Here is a 12789-nt window from a genome sequence, read left to right as displayed (position 1 = left end):
AGACCAGGCCCCGGACGTCTCCAGCCCACGTGCCTCCCCTGTGCATGCTCTGCACCTACTCACACGTCTCCAAATGCACGGAGCCCCTCTGCTTCCTGAGTTTGCCAGCTCACTTTCCTCAGGCCTTACCTTGCTGACTCTCCCCTGGACTAGATTTCAGACCTTTTGTTCCCTCAGCACACACATGCGCGCGTGCACACACACACACACACACACACACCCCTAGTGCTGGCCTCAGCCCAACCAAACACCAAGATTGTCCCTTATCAACTAGCACACTACAGATGGCGAGCTCCTGGAAGGCTGAGTGCACCCTTAATCTCCGTGATGGTTAGTTCCTAATGTCCTCAATGAATGCACACATGCCTGAGGGTAGGAAGTCAAAAGGTTGTGTGTGTGTGTGTGTGTGTGTGTGAGAGAGAGAGAGAGAGAGAGAGAGTCTCACTGTTTCGCCCAGGCTGGAGTGCAGTGGCACCATCTTGGCTCACTGCAACCTCTACCTCCCAAGTTCAAGCAATTCTCCTGCCTCAGCGTCCCAAGTAGCTGGGATTACAGGCACGCACCACCACACCCAGCTAATTTTTTTGTATTTTTAGTAGAGACAAGGTTTCACCATGTTGGCCAGGCTGGTCATTAACTCCTGACCTCAAGTGATCCATCCACCTGCCTCAGCCTCCCAAAGTGCTGGGATTACAGGCATGAGCCACTGGGTCTGGCCTAAAGGCAATTTCAAGAGCATACCTCTTTATAAAGAGGGTGTCTATGAACCCCTGCACTGATTGATGAAAAAAAAAAAAAAAAAAAACACTAATGAACTGGGTGCATGTGCAAGCCTGTAGTCCCAGCTACTCGGGAGGCCAAGGTGGGAAGACTGCTTGAGGCCAGGAGTTTAAGACCAGCCTGGGCAACACAGGGAGACCTCATCTCTAAAAAACACTAAACTAAAATTAAATTAAATTATGTTATCCCAGAAAAGTGCACTAATATCCAGAGGTTTGGCTCTGGGAAAACTGTCCAAACTTTGCTTTGGGGCTTAAAAGTCACATTCTTGAATAATTGATTCTTCGATTCCAAAAGGCTTACCTGGGCAGTGCACATTTGCGGAAAGATTCATCTCTGAGTGAGGCATTCAAGATAAGGATGTCTATCAAAGGAAGTGACTTCTGCGTATGAATGTGTGTGTTCATCATCCTTGAGGTCTGGAGCCCCTGAGAAACCTAACTCTGTTTTCCTGTTATCCAAATAAACACAACGGTGTGCTCTGCTTTCAGCTGTTTATGGGAAATGGCTTCGTGGGATAGACAACTTTCTTCCTAAGCATCCTACTTTCTGCAAGATTTCAGCAGGACACAGATATTTAGTCAGGTCACTTAACTCCTGACTTCCACTGCACCCTCTCACCTCCACATATTTTGCAATTACCAAAGAGAGTAATTTTTTCTGCTGGGCATGGCTGAGGTGGGTGGTTCACCTGAGGTCAGGAGTTTGAGACCAGCCTGGCCAACATGGTGAAACCTCGTCTCTACTAAAAATACAAAGATTAGCTGGGCGTGGTGTGGGCGCCTGTAATCCCAGCTACTGAGGAGGTGGAGGCAGGAGAATCACTTGCACCCAAAAGGTGGAGGTTGCAGCGAGCCAAGATCATGCCACTACACTCCAGCCTGGGCAACACGAGTGAAACTCTATCTCAAAAAAAAAAAAAAAAAAATTTTAGAGTAATTTTTTCTAATACTTTCAGATATGGAACAAATTGTCAAGCCCCACCACCCTGCCTTTTTTCTGAGACAGGGTCTCACTGTGTCGCCCAGGCTGAAGTAGTATGGTGGCACAATCACAGTTCACTGCAGCCTCAATTTCCCAAGGTCAAGCGACCCTCCTGCCTCGGCCTCCCAAGTAGCTGAGACTACAAGCATGCATCCCACACCTTGCTATTTTTATTTTTTTGTTGTCGTTGAGACAGGGTGTCACTCTGCTGCCCAGGCTGGTCTCAAACTCCTGGTCTCAAGCAGTCCTCCCCTCTCATCCTCCCAAACTGCAGGAATTATAAGCATGAGCCACTGTGCCTGGCAAAATCTATTTTTTCACAATTATTTCTTTAAACATATTTTTGAGTAAGAATAGAAGTAATTCACAAAACAAGACAGATGAGGAGTCTTTTTTCTCATCATATTTACTAAAAACAAAGAAAGGAGGCCGGGCGTGGTGGCTCACGCCTGTAATCCCAGCACTTTGGGAGGCTGAGGCGGGCGGATCACGAGGTCAGGAGATCGAGACCATCCTGGCTAACACGGTGAAACCCCATCTCTACTAAAAATACAAAAAAAATTAGCCAGGCGTGGTGGCGGGCCCCTGTAGTCCCAGCTACTGGGAAGGCTGAGGCAGGAGAATGGCGTGAACCCGGGAGGCGGAGCTTGCAGTGAGCGGAGATCGCGCCATTGCACTCCAGCCTGGGCAACAGAGCGAGACTCCGTCTCAAAAAAAAAAAAAGAAAGGAAAAGGTGTCCAAACATCAGGTTGCTGTAAGTTATAGCAAGTCAGCCAAGACCTCTTGTAAATGCTAAAACTTAGCTCTGACCGCCTTAACGGAAGGTCTTGAAATTCTTCGTGTATACAGAAAGCCATTCAGGAAGCCCACCTCCTAACAGCAGAGGCTAGTGACAGGACGTCTGTCTGCAATAATCAGATGATTCAACAGTTACCAACTCTATCCCTATCAGAGGGAAAACTCATGCCAAAAGAACAGATGGCCCAACCTTCCAAGTGACCTGTGAATAGATCAGGAATAAGATAATAGTCATAAATTTAAGTTAGCTTACTTAACTTAAACTGATTGTACAGGTCAACTAGTACAGTAAACACTAGTATTTGGTAAGCACTCAGTATTTTGATAAATACATTCAGGAAAAAAAAATTTTATTTCAGATTGCATTCAGAGCCCAGCACTAGTGATCACTGGCAATTAATTCAGTATACTCGCTAAAAATTTTTTGGATTTGTACAGTACTTACGTAAGTTTGATTACCATGCTCTCATGTGTTTGCCATTTTTAAACACAGTTTTGAGATGAGGACCCTCTAGGCCATGCCGGCGTCTGGTTTCCTGAGACACTCACTCCAGGCTTTCATTCCCATCTCAGAACTCAGTCACTACCACTTACCCTACTCTTTCTTCCATGTTACCATGCCACTGCCACTTCGCAGGATTGCAGAATAAATTCCACAGAAAGTTCTAGGCCACTTCACTAGGCTCCTAGCTGAGCCACTCACCTCCACCCTTCTCAGAACCCTTAATTGGCTTCTACCTCCCATCAGAAGAAAACTCTTAGGCCAGCCTGCAAAGTCCAGCATGCTTTGCCCTCCTTCTCTTAGAACCCCCATCCTCATTCCCTCCTCTAGCTATTCTGGCTTCCTTGCTGTTACCAGAACACACAGAGAAGCCTCCTGCCCTTACACCTCATGCCTTAGGGCCTTCAGCATCCCTGTCCTATCTTCCCCATGCCCTTCCCCCAGGCAGCCATGCTCTGGAGGCTCCTTCAGGTCTCAGCCTCGTGTTGCTTATCAGAGAAATCCTCCTGGACCACTTCGTAGAAAAGGCCTTGCCAACAGGTAGGATTCTCTCCGCCCCATCCGCACCTTCCAGCTCATCTGGCCACACTCTTCCTCTTAGCACTCATCTCCCACTGATGCACCTCGCCTGTGTGTTTAGTGGGATTTTCTCTGCCTCTGCTTTGCTTCGTGCTGTGTCCTTAGGGTGAAAGTAGGGCCTGGCCCACAGGGGGCACTTGGTATTAAGTGAATAAAAAGCATTCATTTGTATTAAACGTAAGTTGTAGGCCCACTAAGTTAAAAAAAAAAAAAAAAAAGAAATAAAAGGTCCATAGCTTCTACGAGTGTTCCTGTCTTCTTAGAGCCCTGGGGAAAGGCTCAGCGTCTGGGCTGAGGGAGGAGGACATTAGAAGGCACAGAAAGAGCCCTATGAGTGAACTGCCTTCTCAGGGTCCGCAGTCCCTCTCTGCTCCCCACTCACCAAGCTCACCGCACAGCACTGAAAGGTAGGAAAGAGCTGGAGATTGCAAATGACAGATCAAAGAATGTCACAGAAATTCAGGAATCTAGACAGTATCATAGCAGAAAGATTTGAAAAGAGAAAATCTGGCCGGGCACGGTGGCTCATGCCTGTAATCCCAGCTCTTTGGGAGGCTGAGGCGGGTGAATCACGAGGTCAGGAGATCAAAACCATCCTGGCTCACATGGTGAAACCCCGTCTGTACTAAAAATACAAAAAATTAGCCGGGTGTGGTGGCGGGCGCCTGTAGTCCCAGCTACTTGGGAGGTTGAGTCAGGAGAATGGCGTGAACCGGGAGACGGAGCTTGCAGTGAGCCGAGATCGTGCCACTGCACTCCAGCCTGGGCAACAGAGCGAGACTCTGTCTCAAAGTAAAAAAAAAGAAAGAAAGAAAAATCTTACCTGAAGGCCGGAAAAAGCAAAGGTCACACACAGCTCCCAAATCGGGAGCAGCACCTAAGGGTAGCCCAACGCCAGAGTGATGGGAGGAATCAGACACCCGATTCAGAGTGTGAGACAGAAAGCAGCCCCCATCCAGAGTAGGGAAACAGTGATGTTGATGTCATCATCGACAATGGAGGCAATGGGGCGGGTGAAGTGAAAAAGGCAGCCATCATCTTAATGCCTAATGTGTACACAGCACTTTACAGTTTAGAAAGCACCAATACAGGCACACTTCAGCAGCACATACACTAAAATTAAAACAGCAGAGATTAGCATGTCCCTTGCACAAAGATGACATGCAAATTCATGAAGCATCTCATATTTCAAGAAAAGAAATGAAAAAAAAGCACCAATACAAATGTGACTTTGTTAATTCACATAGAAAGACAGTATGGTGTGCAATGATTAGCATTCCCATTTTACAAGCAAAGAAATCAAGGAAATCAAGGCTCAGAAAGGTCAAGTGATTTCTTACCCAAGATTATACAGCAAGCAAGTAGCAGAGCTGGAGCTTCAGGGGTCTTACAGCTCCAAGGACTCCCAGCCCTTTTAATCTCCCAATTCCACACGAACTTGATTACCAAGTCCCCTCTCAACATGATTAATAGGGATTTACCCACATTAGGCTAATGACTGTTCAAAAGCAGGCTGCCCCTCTTGAGATCCTCCAAAGATTTACTCCACGGCCTCTTTACTTGGAAGAAATTTGGTGTTCTCTGAGCCTTCTTAGGGTGCGCAAAAGCTGAACTGACCAAAGGGAAGTCAAACCTAAGCCTTTTATAAAGGTTGCCTCAGGGCTCTCTGGGAACCCACAGTCAAGTAGCTGCAGAATAACTAAACAAAGCTGCTAGTGAAAGTATTTCTGTGTGAAGATGCACCCTTTGCAAAAATGTTCACTACAAGGACCCATATTTTTCAATAAGCACCTTCAACATGCCATCACCATAGTTTTTCATAGAAACTTGGTTTCAGAAAACCCGTGACAGGTTCATTGAATTTATTAGAACTGCATTCTTCACTTGAAAATATCTTACATGCTATAAAACATTTTAAAAACCCCGAACATTCATAAATCCAGGAAGATGTTGTTCTGCTTTTTTCACCAGCAGGTAGATGTAAATTGAAAGAGGGGGGAGAATTTGCCCTGGTGTTTCAAGAAGTCCAAAGCTGGGCCCTTCCAAGCTCAGGAGGGAGAAGCAAGTGAGAGAAATAAGCTACTCTCCTGGAAATACTGCCAGGCTTCCAGGTCCCTGGCTTCTGGGCTTGGTTAATAAGAACAAGCACACAGGCAGCCTTGAGAAAGGGCTGAGAAGGAAAAGACAGTTCCAGCAGTCACAATCAACACCTTGAGTTGCACTGGAAGTAAATGGAAAGTCAAGTCTGACACCCAGCACTAGCCCAGGGTACTCCCTGGGCAGCAAACTCTTGGCTCTGGGCATCAGCTGGTGCTATGGGAGGCCCCTTTCCTCTGTGGAAGGCTTGGAGGGGGTCAGAGGAGGTAACCGGGCTCTGGGGCTGTGCATCTGTCCTCTAAAAGGCAGAGGCAACCCCCAGATCCAGATCCAGGGAAGCAGCCAGCCCTGGGACAGAGCAGGGGTGCCTCTCTAAACACAGCCATTAAAACCCACTGGACACTCCCCCGGGATGTTTCTTTCCTTCTGCACAATGTCACCTCCATCTATTTAGATTGAGTATTTTCCAGCCTGCCTCCAGCCAGCCAGATGTTGCCTTTCAAAGAGTACGTATTTTTCTAATTATTTCCAGGAAAAGCAAAGAGTCTTCAGCCACTGAGGTCTGCCATGGAATTTACTTTTCCCCACAAAGGGCTGCGGGTCAGCCTCTGCCCATTGCTCTCAGTGGACACACAGGAGGGCAGACTCCAAATCCCTGTAGGCAATGAATCCTGTTTTGAAATAAACTCCTTGGCATCAGTAAAGAGTTAATTCGCCTCCCAGGTTTTGCATTCTGTTTTCTGGGTTTGGGAGGTGGTTTTTAACCTCATATTTCTTTGCATGGAACTTTACTGTTGGTGGGGGCGGGGAAAGCATTTTAAACACACTTCCATGCTTGCAAAAACAATATCATTTTCTTAGCGGCAGAGTCTTGGCCCAAATGCTTCCAGGAATGTTGCTTCTCTAACGTTGTCCTGGGCCCCAAAGAGGGGCGTTTCAACCTGGCTGACAAAGCTCAGCATGAGTCAGGGGCAGGCTGGTCTGGCCAAGACCACCATGGAGGTTGCCACTGAGCAGACAGACCCCTTCATCAATAGCTGGCAATCAAGGCTCCTTGAAAGACTTCCCTGACATCAAGTCCTGGCAAGCACTGTGGAAAGTACAGCCTCCAAATGATAGCAAAGGATTCGATGGTGGCCTTTTCTGACATCATTTGAACCACCACCTCCAATTTCTCTAGAAGATTCAGAAAAGTGCCCACCCCTTATATTTTCATTTGAAATAATGCATGTATGCAGTTAGAATCTCCGATGTCTTCTGCCTGCTGTCTTGTCAAAATGATTCAAGCCTGTAGCCCTAAACCCCTGCACTGAGGGCTGGGAAATACCTTCCTGGGGGTGAGATGGCAAAAAACAAAAGGTCCCCATGAGTAACTTAATCTAAGGCAGAAAAGGGCAGAGGTCAGAGCAGTCAAAGCCTTTGAACTCTTTACCTCAATGCCATTGGGTACTTAAATTGTCAAACACTTACCAAGCACCTACTATGTGCAAGTCACTGCACCTTCAAGATGGTGTTGGAGACACACTGTGAAACCAACAGAGAGCAGGGGTATTCATTGGGTTAGGTTCTGCTGCATGTAATGGAAACCCAAAATAATTTTGGCTTAACCAATAAGATAGAAGTGTGGAGGCAAGCAGTCCAGGGTTGGGATCATGGCTCTGCGGTCATTAGGGATCCAGGCTCCTTTCTTTATGCCCTACTTACTTAGAGCATGGTGTGCTAGTCCATTTGGCATTGCTGTAAAGGAATACCTGAGGCTGGGTAATTTATAAAGAAAAGAGGTTTATTTGGCTCACGGTTCTGCAGGCTGTACAAGCATGGTACCAGCATCTGCTCAGCTTCTAGTGAGGCCTCAGGAAGCTTTCACTCATGGCAGAAGGTAAAAAGGGAACAGGCATGCCACATGGCAAGAGCAGGAGCAACAGAGGTGCCAGACTCTTTTAAGCAACTGGCTCTCACATGAAATAGAACAAGAACTCACTCACTCACCACGGGGAAGGCACCCAGCCATTCATGAGGGATCTACTCCCATGACCCAAACACCTCCCACCAGGCCCCACCTCAACATGGGGGATTACAATTCAACATGAGATTTACAGGGGACAAAACGCCCAAGCCATATCACATGGCTTCCATCTTCATGGTGACCTCACAATCCAAGATGGCTGCTGGACTTCAGCCATTGTGTCCATGTTCCAAGCAATATGTAGAAGGACAGAGAAAAAGAAAAAGGGTATTGCCCTTTACAAGTCAGTCCCTGGAACCTTTCCACAAGCATTCGCATTTTACTTACTAGAGCTTAACTCACTAGCCCATGAACAGGAGAAGAGGAGGCTTGGAAATACTGTCTTTTGGCGTGGCACACTGTACATCCTCCAAAAAAAATCAAGCTTTTGGGTACTGAAGAAGAAGAGGAGAAACAGGCACCGGATATAAAATTACCACAAAATGCGTAATAAGGGAATTTGAGAATGAGCCAATTTGGAGCGCTACTAAGTTCAGAAGAATTGGTAGTAGAAAAAAGGATAGTTATTAAAGGATGAAGGCTCAAATCAAATTATTCTTCAAGGACAACTAAACACTTCATCAGGTTGAAGCCGTTTTGAACAATTTTCCAGAACCATCCACCTTTGAACTGAACATTCGAGGTGGTAAGAAAATGTCTTAGGCATGCTAGAACTGGGGCGCCAGCAGAATCACTTGGGAACTTTTTAAAAATTCACATCCCTGAGACCCATTCTTGGAAATTCTGATGCGTGGTTTGGAGTTGAGGCCTAAAATTCTGCATTTAGAAAAGAAAAAGGCAGCTGGGCATGGTGGCTCAAGGTATACATCATCCAATTCTACTTCCAGTAATTAACTCCGACCAGAAGAATTATATACACACATCATAGGTACAAATACTTATTTATAAGAGTCCAAATATCCATTAATAGAAGATTGGCTAAATTATGATATATCTATACCAGGGAACACCAGGAAGCTATTAAAAACAACCAACAAAAATTTATATACACAGCCATAGAAAGTATCCAAATATATTGTTAAAAATACAAAAATCAGTACCAAAATAACAGAGTAACCCCATCTCTCTAAAATAATATAAAGTTACAGAAAAATCTAAAAAAGCTTATCAAATCCTTAAAGAGTAGTTATGACTAGAGATGATAAAACAGAGTACCTTTCATTTAAATAACATATTTCTGTAATGCTTCAATTTTCATTGCAAACAGGCATTTTTTTTTTTAATTTGAGACAGAGTCTCACTCTGTCGCCTAGGCTAGAGTACAGTGGTGCAATCCTGGGTCACTACAACCTCTAGCTCCTAAGTTCAAGGGATTCCCCTGCCTCAGCCTCCCAAGTAGCTGGGAATACAGGCAGGCACCACCACATCTGGCTAATTTTTGTATTTTTAGGAGAGACAGGGTTTCACCAGGTTAGCAAGGCTGGTCTCCAACTCCCGACCTCAGATGATCCGCCCGCCTTGGCCTCCCAAAATGCTGAGATTACAGGTGTGACCCACTATGCCCGCACAAACATGTATTATTTTTATAATAAGACAGAAAAAAAGTGACTGGAAGCTCAAATGGGCTTTGAGCATCCAAAACTGTGTGTGCTGCGAAGCCCACCATTTTCTTTTTCCGCAACAAGCTGTCTCAAGCACAGCACCCAGCAAAAAACACAATCCAAACTCAGCTTCCTTCACACACAACTTAACACAGATGGAAGTTACAATCCTTAGCCCAAAGCCAAGCAGAAGCAACAAAAGCAGGAGCTACTAACAGTATCAGTTACAGAACGTGACAAAAGAACCACAATAGGCAGTCATAAGAATGAGAAGAGGCTGGGTGCAATGGCTCACGCCTATAATCCCAGCACTTTGAGAGGCCGAGACGGGCCTGAGGTCAGGAGTTCAAGACCAGCCTGGCCAATATAGCAAGACCCCCATCTCTACAAACAAAAAATTTAAAACTTGGCTAGGCATGATGGTGCACACCTGTACTCCCAACTACTGGAGAGGCTGAGGTAGGAAGATCGCTTGAGCCCAGGAGTTTGAAGCTGCAGTTAGCTATGATTATGCCACTGCACTCCCACTTTGGTGACAGAGTGAGACCCCATTTTAAAAAAAAAAAAAAGGTATTAGAAATACAGCAATTTCTACAGCTATATAGTGTAGGAACAAGGAGACTTACATACCTAGAGCCTCTAAGGATATCTCCAATAACAAACAAGATTAATAAGAATGAAAATAGTGAGTTTTATTTAGGGTCTAAGTTTTCATAGAGATGGGGTCTCACCATGTTGCCCAGGCTGGTCTCAAACTCCTGAGCTCAAGCAATCCTCCAGCCTCAGTGCTGGAGGCTCCCCTCCTAAAGTGCTAGGATTACAGGCATGAGCCCCTGCACTCGGCCTGCAATCCTCAATGGTCAGATTCCATACTCCGCTCTGAAGACAAAACTCAGAGATCTTTACTCATTGTCATGAAGATGTAAAATCAGAATTGTAGCACTGTCCATTTCTTGTGTCTTCCTTGTGTATTTTTTTTTCCTATTTTCCCCATACAGAATTTTGTTAGCAAAAAAAAAAACAAAACTATAGATGACCTGGGTCTTCAGGTGATTAAGCATGGCTTCAAAAAACAAGATTCTACTTTTCAAAAACTAATCAACCAAAATTGTGACCAATAATACAGAGTATTCAAACATGGACTACAATTAGAATTTGGGGATTCAATTACATATTAAAGAAGTAGAGTGTGGAATCATAGTTATTAGAGGCTAGGAAAGGTAGGGAAGAGGGGAGGATAGGAAGAAGTTGGTGAACAAAGTTACAGCTAGATAGGAGAAACAAGTTAATAATTTATTGCACATTTTCAAATAGCTAGAAGATAGATTTCAAATGTTCGCAATGCAAAGGACTGAAAAATGTTTGAGGTGATGAATATATAATTCACCCTAAAAGACTTCCCTAAAAAACCCACCTTCTATCTTACTGCTTCCTCCACCCCTCTGAGCACTTTATATAAATCCTAATTTAGCCAATCCTCTATTAATGATCATCACACACTGTATACATGTATCAAAATATCACTTTATTATCCCATAAGTAGGTACGATTATGTGCCAACTAAAAATAAAAGGAAAGAAGAATTTGTGAGAGCAAAAATAAAATTTAAAGGGCGTGGATTTTCAAACTAATAAATTTTTTAAAAATATTCATGGTTAAACAACAAAAACATGGACTTAATGCATTTGGAGGAAACTTTGAGGCAATTTTTGTTAAAAATACAAGGCCTCTGCACCAAATGATAAAGTACTGTGTTCTCTATTCAAAATGCTGTTCCCACATGTTAATCTTCAAGTGGGTTAAAACAATAGAGGTATATGTACCTTCACAACAACCTGCCGGTTTGAGTAAACTCAGTTTACACCATGACTCCAGCCTGGTTTTCCAACATGCTCAGTTATTACGTTTGAAAGACTGGTTTTTCAAACAACACGCTGCCATGAGGGTCCCACTTTCCCACGGTGCCAGCGTTTGCTTCTCTGGGAGCCGGAGCACACAGTACTTCCCAGCACTGCAGGACCAGGTGCATGGCAGGCACACAATAAGAACTGGCTTCCTTTCCCCTTTCCCTCTTCCTCCAAATAGAACAGGAAAATGGCGATATAATACAAACTATAATACCACTTAGTCTTTCTTCCTGGGCTTCCATTCATCGTTTTCCTATTTCATTATATGGCCATCCAAAATCCCCATTAACAGTAACTTGCTTGCAGGAAACAACCCCAATTTGCATTCAAAGAACAAAAAAGGAAAGAAAAGCATATATATATGTGTGTATATATATACACACATATATATATGTATATATATGTGTATATATATGCATACACATATATACACACACACACACACACACACGTGTAAATAAAAGCAGAGGGGAAAGAGGAAATATACCCAAATATTAACATGTGTTTATCTTCATGATAGAACTGAAAAGTTTTTAATTTTCATCTTACACTTTTCTGTATTTTCCAAATGCTTTACAATAAGCATCTTTTTTTTTTTTTTAATCATTACAATTACAAGTGAAAAAAAGATTGAAATTTAAATGGTGCTGGGTGCGGTGGCTCACGCCTGTAATTCCAGCATTTTGGGAGTCCGAGGCAGGCAGATCTTGAGGTCAGGAGTTCAAGACCAGCCTGACCAACATGGTGAAACCCCGTCTCTACTAAAAACACAAAAATTAGCCAGGCGTGGTGGCACACACCTGTAATCCCAGCTACTTGGGAGGCTGAGACAGGAAAATGGCTTGAACTCAGGAGGCAGAGATTGCAGTGAGCCGAGACCACACCATTGTACTCCAGCCTGGGCGACAGAGCAAGACTCCATCTCAAAAAAAAAAAAAAAAGAAAAAGGAAAAGAAAGAAAGAAATTTAAGTAGTACAAGGTGTTCCACTTCATATTCTACAAATAATAAAATAGTGATAAAGACTACATAATCAAGAAAAAAAGGCTCGTGACATGTCAAAGGACACAGGAATAACATAAAATAATCTATACCCCACAATTAAAACTATGGGAAAAAATTAAATAATAAAATTATTGTGGGGGGTTTTTCTCCTTTTTCTGGTTTCTGTAAAGTGATTCTATTACTTTTATAACTTAAAAAATAGCTTATGAAGCACTATAAAAGTTAATGTATAAAATGTACATCAAAAAATAAGTAAGACATCTTAAGGACCTGGTCTTAGTAATTCGCAAGACGAGATACTGAGAGAGTTAGGATCGGAAGCATCCTAATTCAGGAGTCAGTAATACCATTTTCTGCAACACTGCCACTCCACCAAATGGAGGCAGCCTCCACAAAGGCCTGCGGGTCCCCTGTGGGTCACAGGCTGATGGTGGAGGAGAACCGTGTTGACTGCTTCATAGCAACATTGGCTCCCTGCTTCAAGGCCAGCAATGGTTTACAAATGCCACAGACTCCAGGGCTTTTTGACCTCAGTCTACCATCCCCTGTTCACTTCCCCCTGCAGCTACA

General features: G+C 44.1%; 1 protein-coding gene and 1 pseudogene across 3 annotated transcripts in view; one reads left to right on the top strand and one right to left on the bottom strand.

Annotated features, from left to right (window-relative positions):
* The window catches only part of CGNL1 (cingulin like 1), a 174778-nt gene that overhangs the window by 138838 nt on the left and 23151 nt on the right, over positions 1 to 12789 (bottom strand). The window lies entirely within an intron of this gene.
* LOC119628172 (U6 spliceosomal RNA) lies at positions 4736 to 4835 on the top strand (annotated as a pseudogene).

The sequence above is a fragment of the Chlorocebus sabaeus genome, chromosome 26 (genome assembly GCF_047675955.1).
Source record: "Chlorocebus sabaeus isolate Y175 chromosome 26, mChlSab1.0.hap1, whole genome shotgun sequence".
Classification (NCBI taxonomy): Eukaryota; Metazoa; Chordata; class Mammalia; order Primates; family Cercopithecidae; genus Chlorocebus; species Chlorocebus sabaeus.
This window is presented reverse-complemented; position numbering and strand designations above follow the sequence as displayed.